Below are 21767 nucleotides of genomic sequence, written 5' to 3' on the forward strand. Positions count from 1 at the left end.
GCAGTTTGGTCTGTGTTTTTTTGGGTTAATTTTGAAAATAAAATGTTAGATATAAAAATCATGGATTTTAAAAATGTATGCGGATTTTAAAACATGTTCATGAATTTGAAAAATGTTCATCAATTTTTAAAAACATTCATGAATATGAAAAATGCTCATGGGTTTAATATACATTTGCGGATTTGAAAACTATTCACGAATTTTAAAAAAAATCATGAGTTGAAAATTGTTCATAACTTTAAGAAAAATGATCATGCTTTAAAAACAATCTTGGCATTTAGAAAAAAAATTATGGACATGCAACTAGCCGGAAAACCATCTCGCCCCTAGTTGCAGTCATGTTGGGGGTCATACACCAACTTACAATGCTTGCACTTGCAAGTCTAGTGGTCGACGTGCAAACTTGCTAACAACCATCCCCTACCAGTCAATTGAAGACGCATTGGGGGCCATGCAGTTGTAGTCGGGTTGCAACACTTGTAGCTAAAACTTACAAGTCTAGTGGTGGAAATGCAGCTAACTAAAAACTCCCCTATTAGTCCCCATTGTAGTCGTGTTGGGGTCATGCAGTTGCAGTCAGGTTACAACGCTTGATGTTGCAGTTGCAAGTCTAGTGGTGCACATGCAACTGGTCGTCAACCCTAGTTGCAGTCACATTGGGGTTATGCAGTTACAGTCTGGTTGCAACACTTGTAGTTGCATGTCTAGTGATGGACATGTAACTCGCAGATAACACCATAATAGTTCTGTTGCGGTCGTGCTGGGCATGCTATTGCAGTCGGTTTACAATACTTGCAGTTGCAAATCTAGTGGTGGACATGCAACTGATTGACAATCCTAGTTGCAGTCGCATTGGGGGACATGCATTTGCGATCGAGTTGCAACATGTTGGAAATATGCCCTAGGGGCCATAATATATGTATTTATTTATTTTCATGTTTATAATTAAATTTTATATTCTATGCTATAATTGTTGTATGGTTTTTGAATGTGTGATTCAGAGGAAAACTCATAAGCACACTAAGAATATTAAACGGGGTGTTACATGATGGTTATGTTTCCTGATCATGGGCATAAATTAGGAGTAACAAAGATGCAAGAAACTTTGAGATTATGTTGTTAGAAGAATGATCATATTGGATCGACCCAACTTGTTTGTTATATTTTGAGATGTCATCGTCACAAGTCAAAAATTCATAACACAGAGAGTTAACTATGCTCAGTTCCTTAGACCATGAGAGTATCGAGTCACTTCGTACCGAACAATACACTTTGGGTTTGCTCCAACGTCATCAGTAACACGGTGATCAAAACGACAACTTATAGATTTGTCGAAAAGTGTGACTAGGTGCAACCAAGACTGGGATTTGCTCCTCTGATGATGAAGAGATATTCTTCGGGACCTCTTCGCGTGACGGCATCTACCATCTTCTTGCCGGATACATGTGACTTAGTCGTAGGGATGCCGAACCATGATAATGAGAAAAAAGAGCAAACTCATAATGAGGAGACCGATAGAGTGGGCACGAGAAAGACTCAAGAGAATACCAACATATCTCACCTCACCTCAGGTTTTGTAAAATGTTGCGAAGCAAAGGGAACATCATATTATAACCAAATGTTTACTTGAATATAATTCATGTGAGTATGGGGGTCAACATGGATATCTATGGTTCCGTTGTTGATCATTGAACAAAAGGAAGTTTTTTTCATGTCTCTATTTCAGCGAACCTGCGGCGTCACACACTTAAGATGAATTTGATCTGTTGAGTAGTAACTGAGTTCGAAGTAATGGAGAATATCACCATAAAAGTTCACAAATTTCAAAAAAATCCATGAATTTGAAAAAAAATCTTCATCGAATTTCAAAAAAGTTTACAAATAAAAAAAGTTCATCAAATTTGAAAAAAAAATCATTGGTTTAAAAAGTTATAAATTTTGAAAAAGTTTAGTGAATTTGAAAAAAGTACATTGATTTTAAAGAAAAGTTCATAAAAATGAAAAGAGGTTCATAAATTTAATTTTTTAATCAATTTTGAAAAAAAATTATTGGTTTTGAAAAAAAGTTCGTGAATCTTTAAAAAGAAAAGAAATGTAAAAAATAGAAAAACGCAGCCAAAATAAAAACCAAAAAATAGAAAACCAAACAGGTTCCCATTGGTTATTTGAACAAGTATAAAAGAAGATAACTTTTTTTAGACAACCTCACGAAGCTTTATTAATTCGTCACGACGTTTACAAGGACGGATGATAAATTCCCGGGATGTCCTAACCACATATGGCGGCCACCACCGAGAGAAAAAGCATGCTTCGCTAAGTTGTGAGCTTCATGATTGGAGCTCCTAAATTCATGACTAAAACTGCAAAAATCAAAAAGCGCAGAGTGGTCTATTATTTCATGTACAATTGCATCGTAGCTAGCCGAGTTATCCAGCTGTAAATCTTGCACCACCACTTTGCAGTCTGATGCAACTTCAATCCTCCTCTCGTACAGATCATCCGCCAATGCTAGGGCTTCTCTGATAGCCAATGCTTCCAAAGTAGTCGGATCAATGATGTGATTAAAACAAAGAGTCGAAGCCCCCAAGAATAGGCCGCTGTCATCTTTGCATATTGCACCCACAGTCCCAAATCCAACGCTAGACAGCACAACATCCACAGTTAGTTTCACATTGCCCGTACTAGGTGGCACCCAAGACAAGGAGCGTACCCCCGTCGGCGCCTGGTTCCTTGTTGATCTGTTATTGACAACTTGCAGTTCAGCCAGATATTTGGTAATGAAGGTATTAACTGAGTTTGGTGCTTTGAAGATATTTTCGTGGACAGCCTTCCGTCGGGCTCCCCAGATTGCCCATAAAGTATCGACCAGGTGATCAAACAACTCCCTTGGGAGGATTTCATTCATAGAAAACAGCCACTCCTTCGGATTATCTTCCCCCTGATCAATCATATGTGATACTAACTCCTCAGGCGCCAGAGCCCATACACTTGCCGCCATCGAACAATAGATAAGCGCATGTTTCCATATATCGACTGCACCGCAGATTGGGCAAGTGTCTTCCATAGCCATATGTCGGTGCTTCAACAGAGTGCCTATGGGCATCGACTGTCGGGCAAGACGCCATACAAACACTTTCAGCTTTGAGGGAACCTGCAGGTGCCATATCAGAGACCATTTGCTGTTTTCCTTGGGATCATACGAGGTACTCCCTTCCACATCGATCAGGGCATCATGGGCGTGTTTTAGTCTTAGTATCATCCTGTTCGCCGAGCGTACACTGAATCCTCCGCGGGGCTCTTCATTCCATGCCCAGAAATCATCATCCTGGCGTGTGCATAGCGGGATCCGCAGAATTGCCTCTGCATCTCCCTGAGTGAAAACGGACCAGACCAAAGTCTCATTCCAGCTCGCCGTTGTATTATCAATAAGCTCTGCAACTCTAACTGGAGCGTCTGGTTCAAGCGATGGGGCAGGACACTTGAAGTTGTCCCGAGGAATCCAGTTATCACGCCAAATGTTGGTCGTTTCTCCATCCCCTATTTTGCGAACAAGACCGTGTGCCAAAACATCTCGGCCATCCAGAATTGCCCGCCAAATTTGGGAGGGGTGCGAGCCAAGTTCTGCTTGAAGCAAGGAGCAGTCTGGGAAGTAGACTGCCTTAAGAATTCTGGCGCTGAGAGAAGTGTCATGTGACGCCCGGGTAATTAAGCTACAGTGATCCTCTGCTAGTGATGCCACGTCACCTCGATTATAGTTGCTAATCTCGCGTTAGTTCGAAACCGATTCGCGTTCAAATTCAAAATCAAGCAAACACTAAAAGATTTCAAATATTGAAACTAAAATGTTCGGAGTGAGCCAAATAATGCATAAGTAAGTATGGTGGAGAAACCACACTTTTATAAAAGTGTAAAATAATCTAAAATGTTTTAAATAGTAGCAAAGACAATTAGTTGAATGCCTTTTTCAATAGATAAAATATTAAACTAATTTATTTTGTTGCCCAAACTTATGTGGTAGTAGCTAATTACTAACACTAAATTAGGGGCTACTTTTATAGTTATAAAACTAAGATAAAAGAGGAACTAAAATAAAATAGAAAATAGAAAAGGAATAATAAAAGAAAACAGAAAACAAACAAATGAAAAAAAAAACCCTGGGGCCATGGCCCCAACTGGGCCAACCCACCAGGCCGCCCGACCGGCCCACCCGGCCCAACCTACAGGCCGGCCCACTCCCTCTCCTTATTCCCCCACCCGGTGAGACCCACTCCGCCACCGACACCACTCCCCCCGAAAATATCTCCCCCTCCCTCTTCCCCCGATTGGATCGGGATCGAGAGGAGGAGGTCGCCCGACGCCGCCCCGCGCCCGGAGCTCGCCTCGCCGGACCTCCCTCACTGGTATTCTTCCACGCCGTCGCCAGACCCCGCCGCCCTGCCTCGTCCCCGCAGCCCCTTCCTCGACTCCTCGCTCGACTCGATCTGGACGGCGAGCCGCTCCCAGCGCCGCCACGCGCTGCTGCCCGAGGACCTCGTCGCCCGGCGCCGCTCCACCGTCGCTGCCTCGCCTCCACCTCGACGGCTCCAACGAGCCTCGCCGACCCCTCTGCTCTCCAACGCTGGTGAGGGCCGTGCCCTCCTCCTCCCTCTGCCCCGTGTGCCACGGCCTCGTCCGCGCGGCCGACGCCGTGCCCGCCCACTCCGGCCGCTCGTCGCACTCGCACGCCCGCGCCGTAGCTCGCGCCGCCCGCCCTCAGTGGCCTCATCCGTCGCACGCTCCACGCCACTAGGCTCCCCTGCCACGGCCCCTGATCGCCGCTTCACCGCGGGCAGCGCACCGCTCCGGCCACGGCCTCGCCCCGGGCACCGCTCGCGCCGGCTGCGCCCCTCACCTGCGCCTCCCCGCTCGTCACCGGTGACGCTGCAGCCCTCCTCCGGCCACGCCACCGCCCCCACTAGATGCGCCTCTGCGCGCTCGTTCGAACGAGCCCAGGCGTGCGCGGATCCGTGCCCTGTGCGCAATTTCCGGCGAACTCCGGCGGGTCTGCGCCGTGCTTTTGGTCGCCGGCGGCGAGGGCCGGCCCTGCTGACCTGGCACTGCGGGTCCCACCACCTGGGCCGCTGACTGGTGGGCCCAGGGCCCCCTGTTGACCTGTTGACTGGGTCAACTACTGACTGGGCCGCCCCTATCCCACTGACATGGGGGCCCCAGCCCCAGAACGTTTTGTTAAAAAAAAAGGAGGAATTAAAAAAATAATAATAAATAAAATAATAATAATAATAATAATTAATTAGTTAATTAATTAAGAAATTAATTAAGTTAATTAAACTGTAATTAGATTAACCTAAACCCTAATTAACCTAATTAGAGGATGACAGGTGGGTCCCTCCTGGACCCACATGTCAGGGTTGACTCAGTCAACCCCTGTTGACTGCTGACGTCAGCATGACATCATGCTGACGTCATAAATACATTTTTTTCGAATTAATTAAATAATTAATTAAATTCCAGAAATTAATAAAATCTTTAAAAAAATCATATCTTTTAATCCGTAACTCGGATTAAAATATTTTCAACATGAAAGTTGCTCAGAACGACGAGACGAATCCGGATACGCGATCCGTTCGTCCGCCACACCCCCCTAACCTATCGAACTCGCAACTTTCCCCCTCCGGCTCCTCTACCCGAAAACGCGAAACACTGGGGATACTTTCCCGGATGTTTCCCCCTTCACCGGTATCGCCTATCCCTACGTTAGGACACCCCTAGCACAACGTATTGCCGCGTCTTGCTTTGTGTTACATTTGATTGCTCTGTTATTTATTGTGATCCCCCTCCGTTACTCCTTTCCGGTAGACTACGAGACCGACGCTGCTGCTGACCAGTTCGACTACGGAGTTGACGACCCCTCCTTCTTGCCAGAGCAACCAGGCAAGCCCCCCCCCCCCTTGATCACCAGATATCGCCTATTCTCCTCTATACTGCTTGCATTAGAGTAGTGTACCATGTTACTGCTTTCGTTAATCCTATTCTGATGCATAGCCTGACATTGTCGCTACATCTGTTGATACATTACCTGCAATCCTAAATGCTTAGTATAGGATGCTAGTTTATCATCATTGGCCCTACATTCTTGTCAGTCTGCCTTGCTATACTATCGGGCCGTGATGACTTGGGAGGTGATCACGGGTATATACTATATATACATACATACTATACAGATGGTGACTAAAGTCGGGTCAGCTCATTGAGTACCCGCAAGTGATTCTGACGTGGGGGCTGAAGGGGCAGGTGGCTCCATCCAGGTAGTGGTGGGCCTGAGTTCCCGACGGCCCCCGACTGTTACTTTGTGGCGGAGCGACAGGGCAGGTTGAGACCACCTAGGAGACAGGTGGGCCTGGCCCTGTTCGGCGTTCGCGGATACTTAACATGCTTAACGAGATCTTGGTATTTGATCTGAGTCTGGCTACGAGCCTATACGCACTAACCATCTACGTGGGAGTAGTTATGGGTATCCCGACGTCGTGGTATCAGCCGAAGCACTTCAGACGTCAGCGACGGAGCGGCGCGCGCCGAATTGGACTGGAACGCCACTAGGCTAGGTCTGCTTTCGGCCGCGTACGCAACGTGCAGGTGTGCTATGGGCGATGGGCCCAGACCCCTGTGCGCTTAGGTTTAGACCGGCGTGCTGGCCTCTCTGTTGAGCCTAGGTGGGGCTGCGACGTGTTGATCTTCCGAGGCCGGGCATGACCCAGGAAAGTGTGTCCGGCCAAATGGGATCGAGCGTGTTGGGCTATGTGGTGCACCCCTGCAGGGAAGTTAATCTATTCGAATAGCCGTGATCTTCGGTAACAGGACGACTTGGAGTTGTACCTTGACCTTATGACAACTAGAACCGGATACTTAATAAAACACACCCTTCCAAGTTCCACAGACAACCCGGTGATCGCTTTTCCGCAGGGCGACGAGGAGAGGATCGCCGGGTAGGATTATGCTATGCGATGCTACTGGAGATGCTGCTTGGAGATGCTACTTGGAGATGCTACTTGGAGGACTTCAATCTACTCTCTTCTACATGCTGCAAGACGGAGGCTACCAGAAGCGTAGTCTTCGACAGGATTAGCTATCCCCCTCTTATTCTGGCATTCTGCAGTTCAGTCCACCGATATGGCCTCCTTACACATATACCCATGCATATGTAGTGTAGCTCCTTGCGTGCGAGTACTTTGGATGAGTACTCACGGTTGCTTTTCTCCCTCTTTTCCCCCTTTCCTTTCTTTCTGGTTGTCGCAACCAGATGCTGGAGTCCAGGAGCCAGACGCCACCGTCGACGACGACCCCTACTACACCGGAGGTGCCTACTACTACGTGCTGCCCGCTGACGACGACCTGGAGTAGTTAGGAGGATCCCAGGCAGGAGGCCTGCGCCTCTTTCGATCTGTATCCCAGTTTGTGCTAGCCTTCTCAAGGCACACTTGTTTAACTTATGTCTGTACTCAGATATTGTTGCTTCCGCTGACTCGTCTATGATCGAGCACTTGTATTCGAGCCCTCGAGGCCCCTGGCTTGTATTATGATGCTTGTATGACTTATTTTATTTGTAGAGTTGTGTTGTGATATCTTCCCGTGAGTCCCTGATCTTGATCGTACACATTTGCGTGCATGATTAGTGTACGGTCAAATCGGGGGCGTCACAAGTTGGTATCAGAGCCAACTGCCTATAGGAATCCCCCTTCCAACTCCTTGGCCGAAGTCGAGTCTAAACTTTACAAAACTTTTACTAACATGGCTGTGCGGCCCATGGGCCCACGTCGCCATTGGGTGGTAGTAGGATCTTTTACTCCTCGACCTATACTCTGGGACTCTTATTTCTCTTCTATTCGGGTTAAATGATTTTTGCTAAAATCTAACATTAGGATCTCGTTATCACTTTCACCCGGAGAGCCCCTTATTAATGATGATCGTTTGCGGCACGTGAAGACCCTGAAGATACTCTCCGTTGTTAACCCGAGAACTTATGTTCATCGCATTTGCAATTCCCCTTCCACCGTCAACCCTTATGGATAACTACTTGCAGTTGTTATTCTTACATTCATCCCCAGTTGGTCTTGTTATTACCAGATACCTCGAAACACTCGTCGTTGTCTCGATAATCCTTGAGATTATCACCTTGTTGTTCCTTGTCACCTGAATACCCCTATGGATAATTCTCGCACTTATCGAGTATCCGCTCATCCCCCAGTTGTTCATGTGTTTCACAATGGTCTTCGAAATACTATTTGATCCTCCAAAAATCCTTAATAGCTTATTGCTCTGCAATACTTGTCTGCTTGCATTATGGATGCTTCCCATTGGCAATATTCGTTAGTATCCTTAGGCATCGTCATTTTGATCCTATTGATTCAGCATGTGTGCGAATGCACACAAACATCTATCAACCCTTCTAAATTATCCTTCCGGCTCAGACATCATTTTTGAACATGAGCTGGTTCTGGACCAAACTATTTGTCGTCAATTGTGCCTCTGGTATATTCAACTTATCCATCCCTACTCAGAGCATTGCTTCTGATCCTTTGTTTTGGGGATCGAAATTCCTTTATTATCTAAGCATCGAATCCTTCCGATGTTCTATAATATGATGCCCGTGCATTCTTCTTCCTCTGGTTGAGTACCGATGCTCACGTCAGATCCCTTGTGGACCACCAGATCCTTTGTTGGATTTTATCTGACAACGCCCTTCATATTCAATAACCTTGTGAGCCTTTCCTCTGATACATAATGCCTTTGGTAAATTGTATCCTCTGCTTTTTCAACCATGCTCTGCCTTCGAGCTTGAGTTAATTATTTCTATAGATTCTGGTATATGATTCCAAGAAGCCCCTATGGGTTGAACATATGCCTTCTCTAAACCGTGTGAACCCGAAAGTTTTCACGAGTCATACCCTTCTGGTGCTTCACCAGATAAAATTTCAACACTGCAACATCATCGAACTTGAGAAGTGAATGAAAGGTTATGCATTGGAGAAGTGGGAGTCGACCTTGAACTTTGTGTTCATGCCCATGGACGCGATGTATATCCTATCATGGAAGCTTCTTGTATTAATAACTATTTCCTTGATAGCTAACATATGGTATCTGTGAATTGATCCCTTGCAACCGTGGTTCCGACCATGATTGTTCTTCTTTGATTCCATTTCTCGGACAAGTTAAAACAATTGTCTTCTATGGATCAATACACCAGTCCGACCTTTACTTTGATCTTGTGTTGAGTATTACCCCCCTGGTATCTCGAGATTATCATGGAACTGCATAACTCCTTATGAGTTCTTCATCAAGTGCTACCTTCCCACGGATTCCAATTTTTCGCGGGCTCTGAGTTATTGAACACTCAAAGACACCGATAACTGAACCGAGTCCGCTCTACGGTTCAACAACTCTTCAGCAAGCTTCTATAAGTACGAGTTGGTTACCCGATCACGCCATTCCTAGCCTGTTTGGCTATATCGTTGTCGTGACGAATTCTAACGGGGCTACCTGGTCCTTATTTTCGGAGCACCAATTTTCGACGATGAACTAACCTTACGTCGATTTTCCTCGTCATATCCTTTCACCTTAACCAACAAGCTTGAGTTCGAGTTTGTGTCGTACCCTTGGTTCCTATAACCTTTCACTTCATCATTACTTTGACTTGATGTCGTCGCCGATCGATTACATCTTCATGAACTCTCGCGACAAAGGTTTCGAGATCGTCAACATTCTGAGCTCATCCAGGATATCAATTGGATTCATGATGAGAAATACCATCCTTGCCTCGATGAATTGTATTATCATCGACCACTTTATTGCCTTCCCACCAACACAAGCTTGTTCATGTTTGGTGTTATACCTTGAGTTCCTTGCTGTCCAGCAATTGATCTTCCTTACCTCGGAAGTATTACCATCTCTTTTTGTCAAGAATGTGGTGAGAATTTCACCACCTCTTAATAATTCTTGATATCATAATACTTCTTGCCATCTTCGTTCACTCCTTGGTCCCCGTATTGTTTTCAACCAGAATACCGACAATGGAGCTATGACGTGTGAATTCAAAACTTCTAGCAACCCTGTTGCTTTGAAGTGAATGGGCGATAGTTCATTCTAAGTCCTTCGCTAATTGAATCACCATTCTGACATTGGTCGTGCAACCCAACCCATATTTCGGGCGCACATTTCAACCAATGTTTAATTGTGTATGTTTTCCTCGAGCATACTTCCTTATATCATTTGATCTGGCAAATGTTATCTCCTTGTTCACTTAATGGTGGAAATCCATCTTTTGGGGAATCTCGGCGAATTGCCGTTGAGTTCACCAGACACCTCCTTGTCCTCTCCTTGGGTTAATGATGAACTCTTGTTAATGGAAGTCACTTCATAGTTCATTTCCCGAGAATCTTACAGTGTCATCCCGTCAATTGGGTTGCACCTTTCTTCTCAGGCATCCTGAGTCTGAGGTATCATGACACCAATTGGATATGAATCTCGGTCAGATATGATGGTTGGGACAACTTTCCAAGAGTTATGATATTGATCCTTTGATGACCCAGTAACATGATGTCATGCCTAGCACCCCCCCCCCCGGCTGGAGGACCTATCATTATAGATTCCTTTTCAGCAAGGTTATCCATTCATCCATGAGGAAATTGTAAGACTTATTCTACAAGTTATTCCTGATGGATCCTTCGTGTTTCCAAAGTCTGATCTTCACCTGAAGACCATGTCGATGCTGTCTCGAAGCATGTCAATGGTACTCCGATTTTCAACAGGAACATTTGAAGCACGATGCTAAATTTTATTTATCACTTATCCTAACACCATTGTATGGGTAATATCATGAGATTCCTTCCCCCTTACCTAAATGATTTTCTACTTAATATCCTGTCATGGATATCTTGCTCTGCTTGTCTTTGGGAAGGATATACCCCTGAAATATGTGTTTAAACATATTTTCCTTTTCCATTGTTCTGTTTAATCTGATGATCATATTTTCCTTCCATTGGTTTATTTAAACCTTTTCTACGATCTATATGATATAAGCAGTAATAATCCACTGCTTGTGCAAACACCTCGATGTACAACTCAGTCAGTAAGACCTTGTTACTATTGTTGATGACATTCCGGTAGCCACCGATGGACGAGAACCTTGCCTATTGGTCCGCCTCGTTCAACGAGCAGGAAAGTGGTTCTCTTCGTCCCTCGCCCTTGGTACCAACGTTGATGCCGACATAACTGACTTGGTACTCTCTGACATGCCTTGCTATCATGACCGTGAAAGATGTCAATGCTCCAAAAAAAAACCACATGGTGGGCCCATAACCCACAGTTCCACAGGATCGAAACCTGACTGTCCTGTACACCCCCTATTCCCAAAGTTATTCCTCGCGCGTGGACTCGTATGTAATCCACGGGCCACTGTCCTAGTGGTCTATTCTGGTATCAGACGCAATACTTACTCTCGCTACTCTGAACCCCTTTCTCACTCTGGTTCAGGCTTCGAGCAACTATCTATCCGCTTGGAGCCTATTATGGTACCTTCGTACCTTACTCTCGGGGTATTTCATATGTTCAACTCGAGAGATAATCTTATACTAATTCATGGGTTAACCCCAGATTGTTTCCCTCAAAAGCATTATGTCGTAGTGAGCTGCCCCTTATCTTTTCCTAAGTACGATGGAGCTCCCGAAGAAATGATGACAAGTTTATCATGATGCATCGGAATAAAGGATTGAAGACATCAACGAAAGGAATTAACTTCTTCGAGAAGATCCGTTAGAATATCGTAGCCAGAACTTTCCCCTTACTCCCCTCTTAAATCTCGGGACGAGATTTCTTGTAGTGGAGGAGAATTGTGACGCCTGGGTAATTAAGCTACAGTGATCCTCTGCTAGTGATGCCACGTCACCTCGATTATAGTTGCTAATCTCGCGTTAGTTCGAAACCGATTCGCGTTCAAATTCAAAATCAAGCAAACACTAAAAGATTTCAAATATTGAAACTAAAATGTTCGGAGTGAGCCAAATAATGCATAAGTAAGTATGGTGGAGAAACCACACTTTTATAAAAGTGTAAAATAATCTAAAATGTTTTAAATAGTAGCAAAGACAATTAGTTGAATGCCTTTTTCAATAGATAAAATATTAAACTAATTTATTTTGTTGCCCAAACTTATGTGGTAGTAGCTAATTACTAACACTAAATTAGGGGCTACTTTTATAGTTATAAAACTAAGATAAAAGAGGAACTAAAATAAAACAGAAAATAGAAAGGAATAATAAAAGAAAACAGAAAACAAACAAATGAAAAAAAAAGAAAACAAACCCCCCTGGGGCCATGGCCCCAACTGGGCAAACCCACCAGGCCGCCCGACCGGCCCACCCGGCCCAACCTACAGGCCGGCCCACTCCCTCTCCTTATTCCCCCACCCGGTGAGACCCACTCCGCCACCGACACCACTCCCCCGAAAATATCTCCCCCTCCCTCTTCCCCCGATTGGATCGGGATCGAGAGGAGGAGGTCGCCCGACGCCGCCCCGCGCCCGGAGCTCGCCTCGCCGGACCTCCCTCACTGGTCTTCTTCCACGCCGTCGCCAGACCCCGCCGCCCTGCCTCGTCCCCGCAGCCCCTTCCTCGACTCCTGGCTCGACTCGATCTGGACGGCGCGCCGCTCCCAGCGCCGCCACGCGCTGCTGCCCGAGGACCTCGTCGCCCGGCGCCGCTCCACCGTCGCTGCCTCGCCTCCACCTCGACGGCTCCAACGAGCCTCGCCGACCCCTCTGCTCTCCAACGCTGGTGAGGGCCGTGCCCTCCTCCTCCCTCTGCCCCGTGCGCCACGGCCTCGTCCGCGCGGCCGACGCCGTGCCCGCCCACTCCGGCCGCTCGTCGCACTCGCACGCCCGCGCCGTAGCTCGCGCCGCCCGCCCTCAGTGGCCTCATCCGTCGCACGCTCCACGCCACTAGGCTCCCCTGCCACGGCCCCTGATCGCCGCTTCACCGCGGGCAGCGCACCGCTCCGGCCACGGCCTCGCCCCGGGCACCGCTCGCGCTGGCTGCGCCCCTCACCTGCGCCTCCCCGCTCGTCACCGGTGACGCTGCAGCCCTCCTCCGGCCACGCCACCGCCCCCACTAGATGCGCCTCTGCGCGCTCGTTCGAACGAGCCCAGGCGTGCGCGGATCCGTGCCCTGTGCGCAATTTCCGGCGAACTCCGGCGGGTCTGCGCCGTGCTTTTGGTCGCCGGCGGCGAGGGCCGGCCCTGCTGACCTGGCACTGCGGGTCCCACCACCTGGGCCGCTGACTGGTGGGCCCAGGGCCCCCTGTTGACCTGTTGACTGGGTCAACTACTGACTGGGCCGCCCCTATCCCACTGACATGGGGGCCCCAGCCCCAGAACGTTTTGTTAAAAAAAAAAGAAAGGAGGAATTAAAAAAATAATAATAAATAAAATAAAATAATAATAATTAATTAATTAGTTAATTAATTAAGAAATTAATTAAGTTAATTAAACTGTAATTAGATTAACCTAAACCCTAATTAACCTAATTAGAGGATGACAGGTGGGTCCCTCCTGGACCCACATGTCAGGGTTGACTCAGTCAACCCCTGTTGACTGCTGACGTCAGCATGACATCATGCTGACGTCATAAATACATTTTTTTCGAATTAATTAAATAATTAATTAAATTCCAGAAATTAATAAAATCTTTAAAAAAATCATATCTTTTAATCCGTAACTCGGATTAAAATATTTTCAACATGAAAGTTGCTCAGAACGACGAGACGAATCCGGATACGCGGTCCGTTCGTCCGCCACACCCCCCTAACCTATCGAACTCGCAACTTTCCCCCTCCGGCTCCTCTACCCGAAAACGCGAAACACTGGAGATACTTTCCCGGATGTTTCCCCCTTCACCGGTATCGCCTATCCCTACGTTAGGACACCCCTAGCACAACGTATTGCCGCGTCTTGCTTTGTGTTACATTTGATTGCTCTGTTATTTATTGTGATCCCCCTCCGTTACTCCTTTCCGGTAGACTACGAGACCGACGCTGCTGCTGACCAGTTCGACTACGGAGTTGACGACCCCTCCTTCTTGCCAGAGCAACCAGGCAAGCCCCCCCCCCCCCTTGATCACCAGATATCGCCTATTCTCCTCTATACTGCTTGCATTAGAGTAGTGTACCATGTTACTGCTTTCGTTAATCCTATTCTGATGCATAGCCTGACATTGTCGCTACATCTGTTGATACATTACCTGCAATCCTAAATGCTTAGTATAGGATGCTAGTTTATCATCATTGGCCCTACATTCTTGTTAGTCTGCCTTGCTATACTATCGGGCCGTGATCACTTGGGAGGTGATCACGGGTATATACTATATATACATACATACTATACAGATGGTGACTAAAGTCGGGTCAGCTCATTGAGTACCCGCAAGTGATTCTGACGTGGGGGCTGAAGGGGCAGGTGGCTCCATCCAGGTAGTGGTGGGCTTGAGTTCCCGACGGCCCCCGACTGTTACTTTGTGGCGGAGCGACAGGGCAGGTTGAGACCACCTAGGAGACAGGTGGGCCTGGCCCTGTTCGGCGTTCGCGGATACTTAACACGCTTAACGAGATCTTGGTATTTGATCTGAGTCTGGCTACGAGCCTATACGCACTAACCATCTACGTGGGAGTAGTTATGGGTATCCCGACGTCGTGGTATCAGCCGAAGCACTTCAGACGTCAGCGACGGAGCGGCGCGCGCCGAATTGGACTGGAACGCCACTAGGCTAGGTCTGCTTTCGGCCGCGTACGCAACGTGCAGGTGTGCTATGGGCGATGGGCCCAGACCCCTGTGCGCTTAGGTTTAGACCGGCGTGCTGGCCTCTCTGTTGAGCCTAGGTGGGGCTGCGACGTGTTGATCTTCCGAGGCCGGGCATGACCCAGGAAAGTGTGTCCGGCCAAATGGGATCGAGCGTGTTGGGCTATGTGGTGCACCCCTGCAGGGAAGTTAATCTATTCGAATAGCCGTGATCTTCGGTAACAGGACGACTTGGAGTTGTACCTTGACCTTATGACAACTAGAACCGGATACTTAATAAAACACACCCTTCCAAGTTCCACAGACAACCCGGTGATCGCTTTTCCGCAGGGCGACGAGGAGAGGATCGCCGGGTAGGATTATGCTATGCGATGCTACTGGAGATGCTGCTTGGAGATGCTACTTGGAGATGCTACTTGGAGGACTACAATCTACTCTCTTCTATATGCTGCAAGACGGAGGCTACCAGAAGCGTAGTCTTCGACAGGATTAGCTATCCCCCTCTTATTCTGGCATTCTGCAGTTCAGTCCACCGATATGGCCTCCTTACGCATATACCCATGCATATGTAGTGTAGCTCCTTGCTTGCGAGTACTTTGGATGAGTACTCACGGTTGCTTTTCTCCCTCTTTTCCCCCTTTCCTTTCTTTCTGGTTGTCGCAACCAGATGCTGGAGTCCAGGAGCCAGACGCCACCGTCGACGACGACCCCTACTACACCGGAGGTGCCTACTACTACGTGCTGCCCGCTGACGACGACCTGGAGTAGTTAGGAGGATCCCAGGCAGGAGGCCTGCGCCTCTTTCGATCTGTATCCCAGTTTGTGCTAGCCTTCTCAAGGCACACTTGTTTAACTTATGTCTGTACTCAGATATTGTTGCTTCCGCTGACTCGTCTATGATCGAGCACTTGTATTCGAGCCCTCGAGGCCCCTGGCTTGTATTATGATGCTTGTATGACTTATTTTATTTGTAGAGTTGTGTTGTGATATCTTCCCGTGAGTCCCTGATCTTGATCGTACACATTTGCGTGCATGATTAGTGTACGGTCAAATCGGGGGCGTCACATGTCATCAGTGAACGTTCGCCAGGCTTGTCTCGCCAGGAGTGCAAGGTTGAAGATCTCCATGTCACGAAAACCCAGACCTCCCAAATGTTTTGGCATAGTTATAGTGTCCCATGCAACCCAGCAAGGCTTTCTCTTCCCCTGTCTCGAACCCCACCAAAACTGTCGGACGATGGAGTTAATATTCTCACAAAGACCTCGTGGCAGTCGGAAACATGCCATGGAATAGACTGGAATCGCTTGTGCTACTGACTTGATTAGAACCTCTTTACCAGCAGATGAAAGCAACTTGGCCATCCATCCCTTAATCTTTTCCCAAACATGGTCTCTGAGGTATTTGAAAGTACCATTCTTCGAATGACCCACGTCAGTCGGCATTCCGAGATAACGCTCACTCAAAGATTCATTTTGGACATGCAGAGTGTGTTTTATATTTTCTCTCAACTGTGTTGGCCACCCCTTGCTGGAAAAAATTGATGACTTCTCATTATTGATCCTCTGGCCCGAAGCACGACAATGTGTATCAAGTAGGTTTGACACCACATTTGATCCCTCCACACTCACCTTAAAAAGAAGCACCCTATCATCTGCAAACAAAAGGTGGTTTACGGTTGGAGCTGTAGGAGCCACCTTGATACCTGATATTGATGATTCAGAACTTGATTTAAGGAGGCACGAAAGGCCCTCTGCTGCAATCAAGAATAAGTAGGGGGAAATAGGGTCTCCCTGCCGGATACCTCTTGTTGCTTTGAACGATTCAAGCTTTTCACCATTGAAACACACATAGAAAGATACTGAAGAGACCATACCCATAACAACATTTATCCAATGATGATCAAATCCGAGTTTGGTCATGATCCCTCTCAGATAATCCCACTTCACTCTGTCATAAGCCTTCATCATATCCAGTTTCAAAGCACAAAAGTTGTTTGTTTTTGCCCTAGACCGCTTCATAAAAGAAGATAACTGACACAATTGGAAAGCTGTCCGGTTGGTTACCCGCGTTGGTACACATGGAAAAAAAGTAAGATGGGCCGGCCAAGAGGTATCGAATAAGCGTGCATTTAAAACACCGTTTAGGAAATGCCTATTTTTTCAGACTACTTTCTTTATCGGGTTTTCAACATTTTGCACTAGGTTTCTTATGGCTTTCTTCTTTGTTTCTCTTATTTTCTTCAGTTTTCTTTTTCTCTTTTTATTTCTTTTTGCTTTTCTTTTTCCAACACATGACTAACTTTTCATATACATTCTACATTTTTTTTATATATCAGGAACTTTTTATACATGTTTAACACTTTGTAAATACATGTTTAAGATTTTGTTTAAATATATATTTTAATGACTATTTCTTTCATACACATTGCACATTAGCGTATACATCAAAACTTCACACGTTTAAGATTTTTCAAATATAAGATTAACAATATTTTCAAATACATGTTTGTGAACATTTTTTCTGAATATGTGTAAGATTGTTTTTCCAAATACACGTTAAACATTTTATTTGAATGTTAGGAAACAATGTTTTAACTACACCAACATTATTTACATTGTACGAGAACTTTTTACATAACTTCACAAACATTTCTTGAAACACGTGAGCATTTGTTAAAATATAAAGTATATTTTTAAAAGGTATGAAACATTTTTAAAATTATGCAAAATGAACAATCATATGTTATGTAATAATTTTAAGAGAATACATTATAAACAGTTTTTTGAAACATGTGAATATTTCTAAAAGATCACTTACATTTATAATGCTATCAACATTTTGTTTCAATTGCATGAACATTTGTTTACATTTTATAAACATTTCTTGATTGCACTATAAGTTTTGTTAAAAAATTTCAATTTTTTTATGATTTAGAAATATATATTAACTAATAGAACAAAAAAACATTCGTTGGAGAGCCAAAGCTTGTTCATGCAATTATTAAAAATATTTATTCATTAAAAAATCCTGTAATTTTAAAAATGATTATGTATTATTTAATAAATATTCAATGTTTTAAAAAAATCATGTTAATAAAAGGCGTCCACACTTCTAAATTTTTTGTGTTTATGAAAAGAAACGTCAGAGAACCAAAGCAGACATACGAAACCAAAAGAATTTAAAATGCTAGAAAATGGAAGGAGGACAGCCCTCGTTAATGAACAGTTTTATTTATTTATTTTTTAGGTGAGTAACCAATCACCGAAAAAGGGACAACCCAACTCTATCATTTCTGTTGTGAAAAGGTACTGCAGCCCATGCAAGTGCAACGCCTTGTCTTAACATTTTTCTCCTCTTTTCATAAAGGGCTCTCACCGTATTGTATATAAAGTGCAATGACCAACAAACATTGAATCACATACAACACAACAGCACAAACACACACAACCAAGATAGGATACAAAGGGAGCTGAAGATCAGCAACAACACCCCAAAGAACTTCAAGCCAACCACAAATGAAAAACAAAGCACCGCTTGCCACCACCGCGAAGAGGCGAAGCTGACCAATGACGGAACATCGACTTCAAGTTGGAGCCTTCAAGAAGAATACGACACCGAAGCACTGCCTCCGCCCGATCAAAAGACCAATTTTCACCCGGAGCATCAACAAGACATGGAGAACCATGACCGCGCCTTCAAGAAGGGCACGACGCCCTCATACGCCACAGCCGTCGGTCTGGCCAAAGCCAGACAAGGAGAACCACAACCTCTTTGTGTTGGGTATATATTTCTTCTTTTCGTTGCACACACATACTTGCCCTGTATGGTCCCCAAAGAACTTAACTGCATATGGAATTCTTCGAAGGAACAATACGCATGCTTTTTTTTAGAAAAGGAGGATGACCCCCGGCCTCTGCATCTGGGAGATGCATACGGCCACTTTATTAATTATTCTCGAGGACCTTACAAAGTATTACAAACAATATATCTGAATCCACCATCTTGGCAACATATGCCGCTACTTTTATCCATATGATGAAGGGATGCTAGCTGCGCACCTACCCAAACCACTCACCTAAACCTAACATCAAAAGCCGAAAGCCCCAGCCGAGCCACATACCGGGTCTGGGGCACAATCCGGTTAGACGCACTCTTGCATCGTCGCCGCCATCTTCCACAGGTCCGTCTTCAGATGATATTGAGTCTTCTACCTTGTGAAGGCCACATCAGCCATCGATGTCACCATGACGCCAGACAGCTACCTCCTCCTGCGCGAGTCCATCTCCGCGCATCGGACGCCGAGCCTCCACGACGCCATGCCGCCGATCTCCGCCGCCATCAATGGGTGAGATGAAGTACCACTCCACCACCGCAAATACAAGGTGAGGAAGGGCGAGGTCGCCATCGGAGACACGTCCGGAAGATAAGCACCGCAGCCATGAGCGGAGCTGCGACGCAATAGATCAGACGGGCCGCCACCAGGAACCAGACAAACTCGCCATGCACACCCAGCATCCCCAGGCCCAAGCCGGCGCCTTCAAGAAGGTGACGACGCTGTTACGCCGCCGCCGCTTAGCCACCGGGGCTAGGGTTTTCACCCGGACGTAGGGGAAGGGGGGAGGCAGGGGAAGTATGGCCTGGTGGCGCCACCAAGGAGGGAATGGCGTCCGGGACACCATCGACGCCGTGACCGCCACCGGCGGCCAAGGGTTTCCCCCGGCCAAGCACCTTGCCGCCACCTCCGAACCAGCCACAATGTGAGCCAAGCCGGCCGGAGGTCATGCATCACGAGCGGACCAGATCGCCTCCGATCTGACGAGGGGAACCCGGGGCCTTCCCGTGCCATGACCAGCGCCCACCGGGACCTCGCTGCCCGCGCAGCCAAGGGGATCCGGCCTACCTCACCGACGAGCACTCCCTGCCGTCGGAGTAGCGCCGTCCGCACCAGCGAGGCCGCCGCCTCAGATCCCATCAGCGCGCGCCACCCGACGCGCCGGCCGCCGAGTTCCGCCGCCGCGCCCGAGGAAGGAGCCCCCCGCGGCCCCTGCTCCAGGCGAAGGCAGGCGAGATCCCACCGCCACCGGCACCGCGCGGGCTTTGCCCGGCGGCGCCCGCCGGCGGTGACGGGAGGATGGCTCGCTCTATTCAATAGATGCTAGACAGCGGACCGGCTACAGAACCGGGGACTTCAACATGCCTGCTGTGCTTGCAGGTGCCGGAAACTCTAAACCACCTACTGATGCAATGCCCTTTTGCCAGTACAGTTTGGTTCATGGTTGCGATTGATGGGAACGATCTCATAAGCGCACACCTATGGCCCGGAGAAAGGAGATCAGCGCTCTCATCAGCCTAACAATGTTCACAATCTGGAAAGAAAGAAACAACCGAGTCTCGGAAAATAAGCATGAGCTGGAGGCGAAGGTGGCCGATAAGATAGTCGCTGAGTTGTGCATATTGTTGTTAGCCTGGCGTATGAAATAGTGTGTGGTTCGAACGGCGGCCTTGTATGAAATTTAAACGTTGTCTGAAATAGGTGGAGGGTGCTACGACTTCTTAAACTATAAGCTGTAAACTGAACTTCTGTTCTGGTCCCAATCTTATAAATCAACATGCAAAGCTCTTGCCTGTTCGAAAAAAACAGAACTCACCTAGTGGTTGTTCTTAAGTTTGATGTCCTAAAAGCATGTATTGTTAATTTGCACTTCAAATTTCCAGATGCTGCAGGCTAGGATGTGAAAATATTGCACCTACACGCATTGGTGTGTCATCTCTCTTAATTAGGTAAACGCATTACAGCCACACAATTCGTAACTCCATGGCCGTATAGAACCAAGCAATTATCCACCCTCAAGGGAATCTCTAGGTATGCCGGAATCGACATGTCCATGGCCGAATTGTATCTACTGTGATTTTACGGGGAGAAAAGAAAAAGGAACGCCAGTGGGGTTGGGGGACAGAGAACGACATGAAGTCAAAGACAATAGTATCATTTTGCAAAAGCTTTTGTGATGATTCTTGCTGTTGTCTCCAATAATAAGGTTTAGGATTTAGCAAAGCCGCATCGGTTTCCTCCTTGCTTTGCAGGGGCATCACCATATCCGGCGCCTCTTTATTGTGCCCCTAATAACTATTTTTCTCCACTAATGTCGCCGTCACCTTTGGTGATTGTTCTTGCAGTCGTCTTTAACGAAGGATATCGGCAGAAGAAATCTGTTATCGCACAAGTTGTTGGTAGCGACACAAAATAGCCAATAATAAGATAGTAGCAAGATGCTCATGCGTTGCATGGAACATCAAGATGCATTTGTATGAGTAGTTTATCTTGTGGGAGAAAAGGATAAACGAGGAAAGACCTTATTTGCAAATGTGGAGAGGGGTGTGGGTATCTTTTTTGCAAAATTGTCATAGTTTCCTTCCTATCCGTCAGATATAAATCGGATGGCCTATATTGCAGGATGACAGGCACACCATCATCACCAACTCCGTATTTCATAAGAGTAGAGATGTTCATTTGTGCCAAAATGGTTCGAGTGCTGTTGCGGTTTAAAAAGAGAATATATACTGAAGTAAATGTCATGGTTTATAAATAAGGCATTGGAAATGCACGTGAAAATTGTAATGTATTGCAGTATTCACGCAGACGCAAACGTTGAGAGTGTATATTACAGTATTCTCTAATATATTTTAATGAAAACATATCCGGTGCTTCTCTCTTGCGCCACTCATAGCTGTCTTTTCTCCACTGATGTCACTGTTGCCTTTGGTGATGATTCTTGAGGTCGTCTGCAATGGAGGATATCGGTGGAGGATACCATCACATTAATGTTGTATGTTTATTATACATGCTCTTAACAGTGACACATGCTAATAGGATGTGCTCATTTGGGATGAAACGGTGTGATGCCTTGACGGTTTACAAGTAGAAGAA

Source organism: Triticum aestivum, chromosome 3B, assembly GCF_018294505.1.
Source record: "Triticum aestivum cultivar Chinese Spring chromosome 3B, IWGSC CS RefSeq v2.1, whole genome shotgun sequence".
Taxonomy (NCBI): Eukaryota; Viridiplantae; Streptophyta; class Magnoliopsida; order Poales; family Poaceae; genus Triticum; species Triticum aestivum.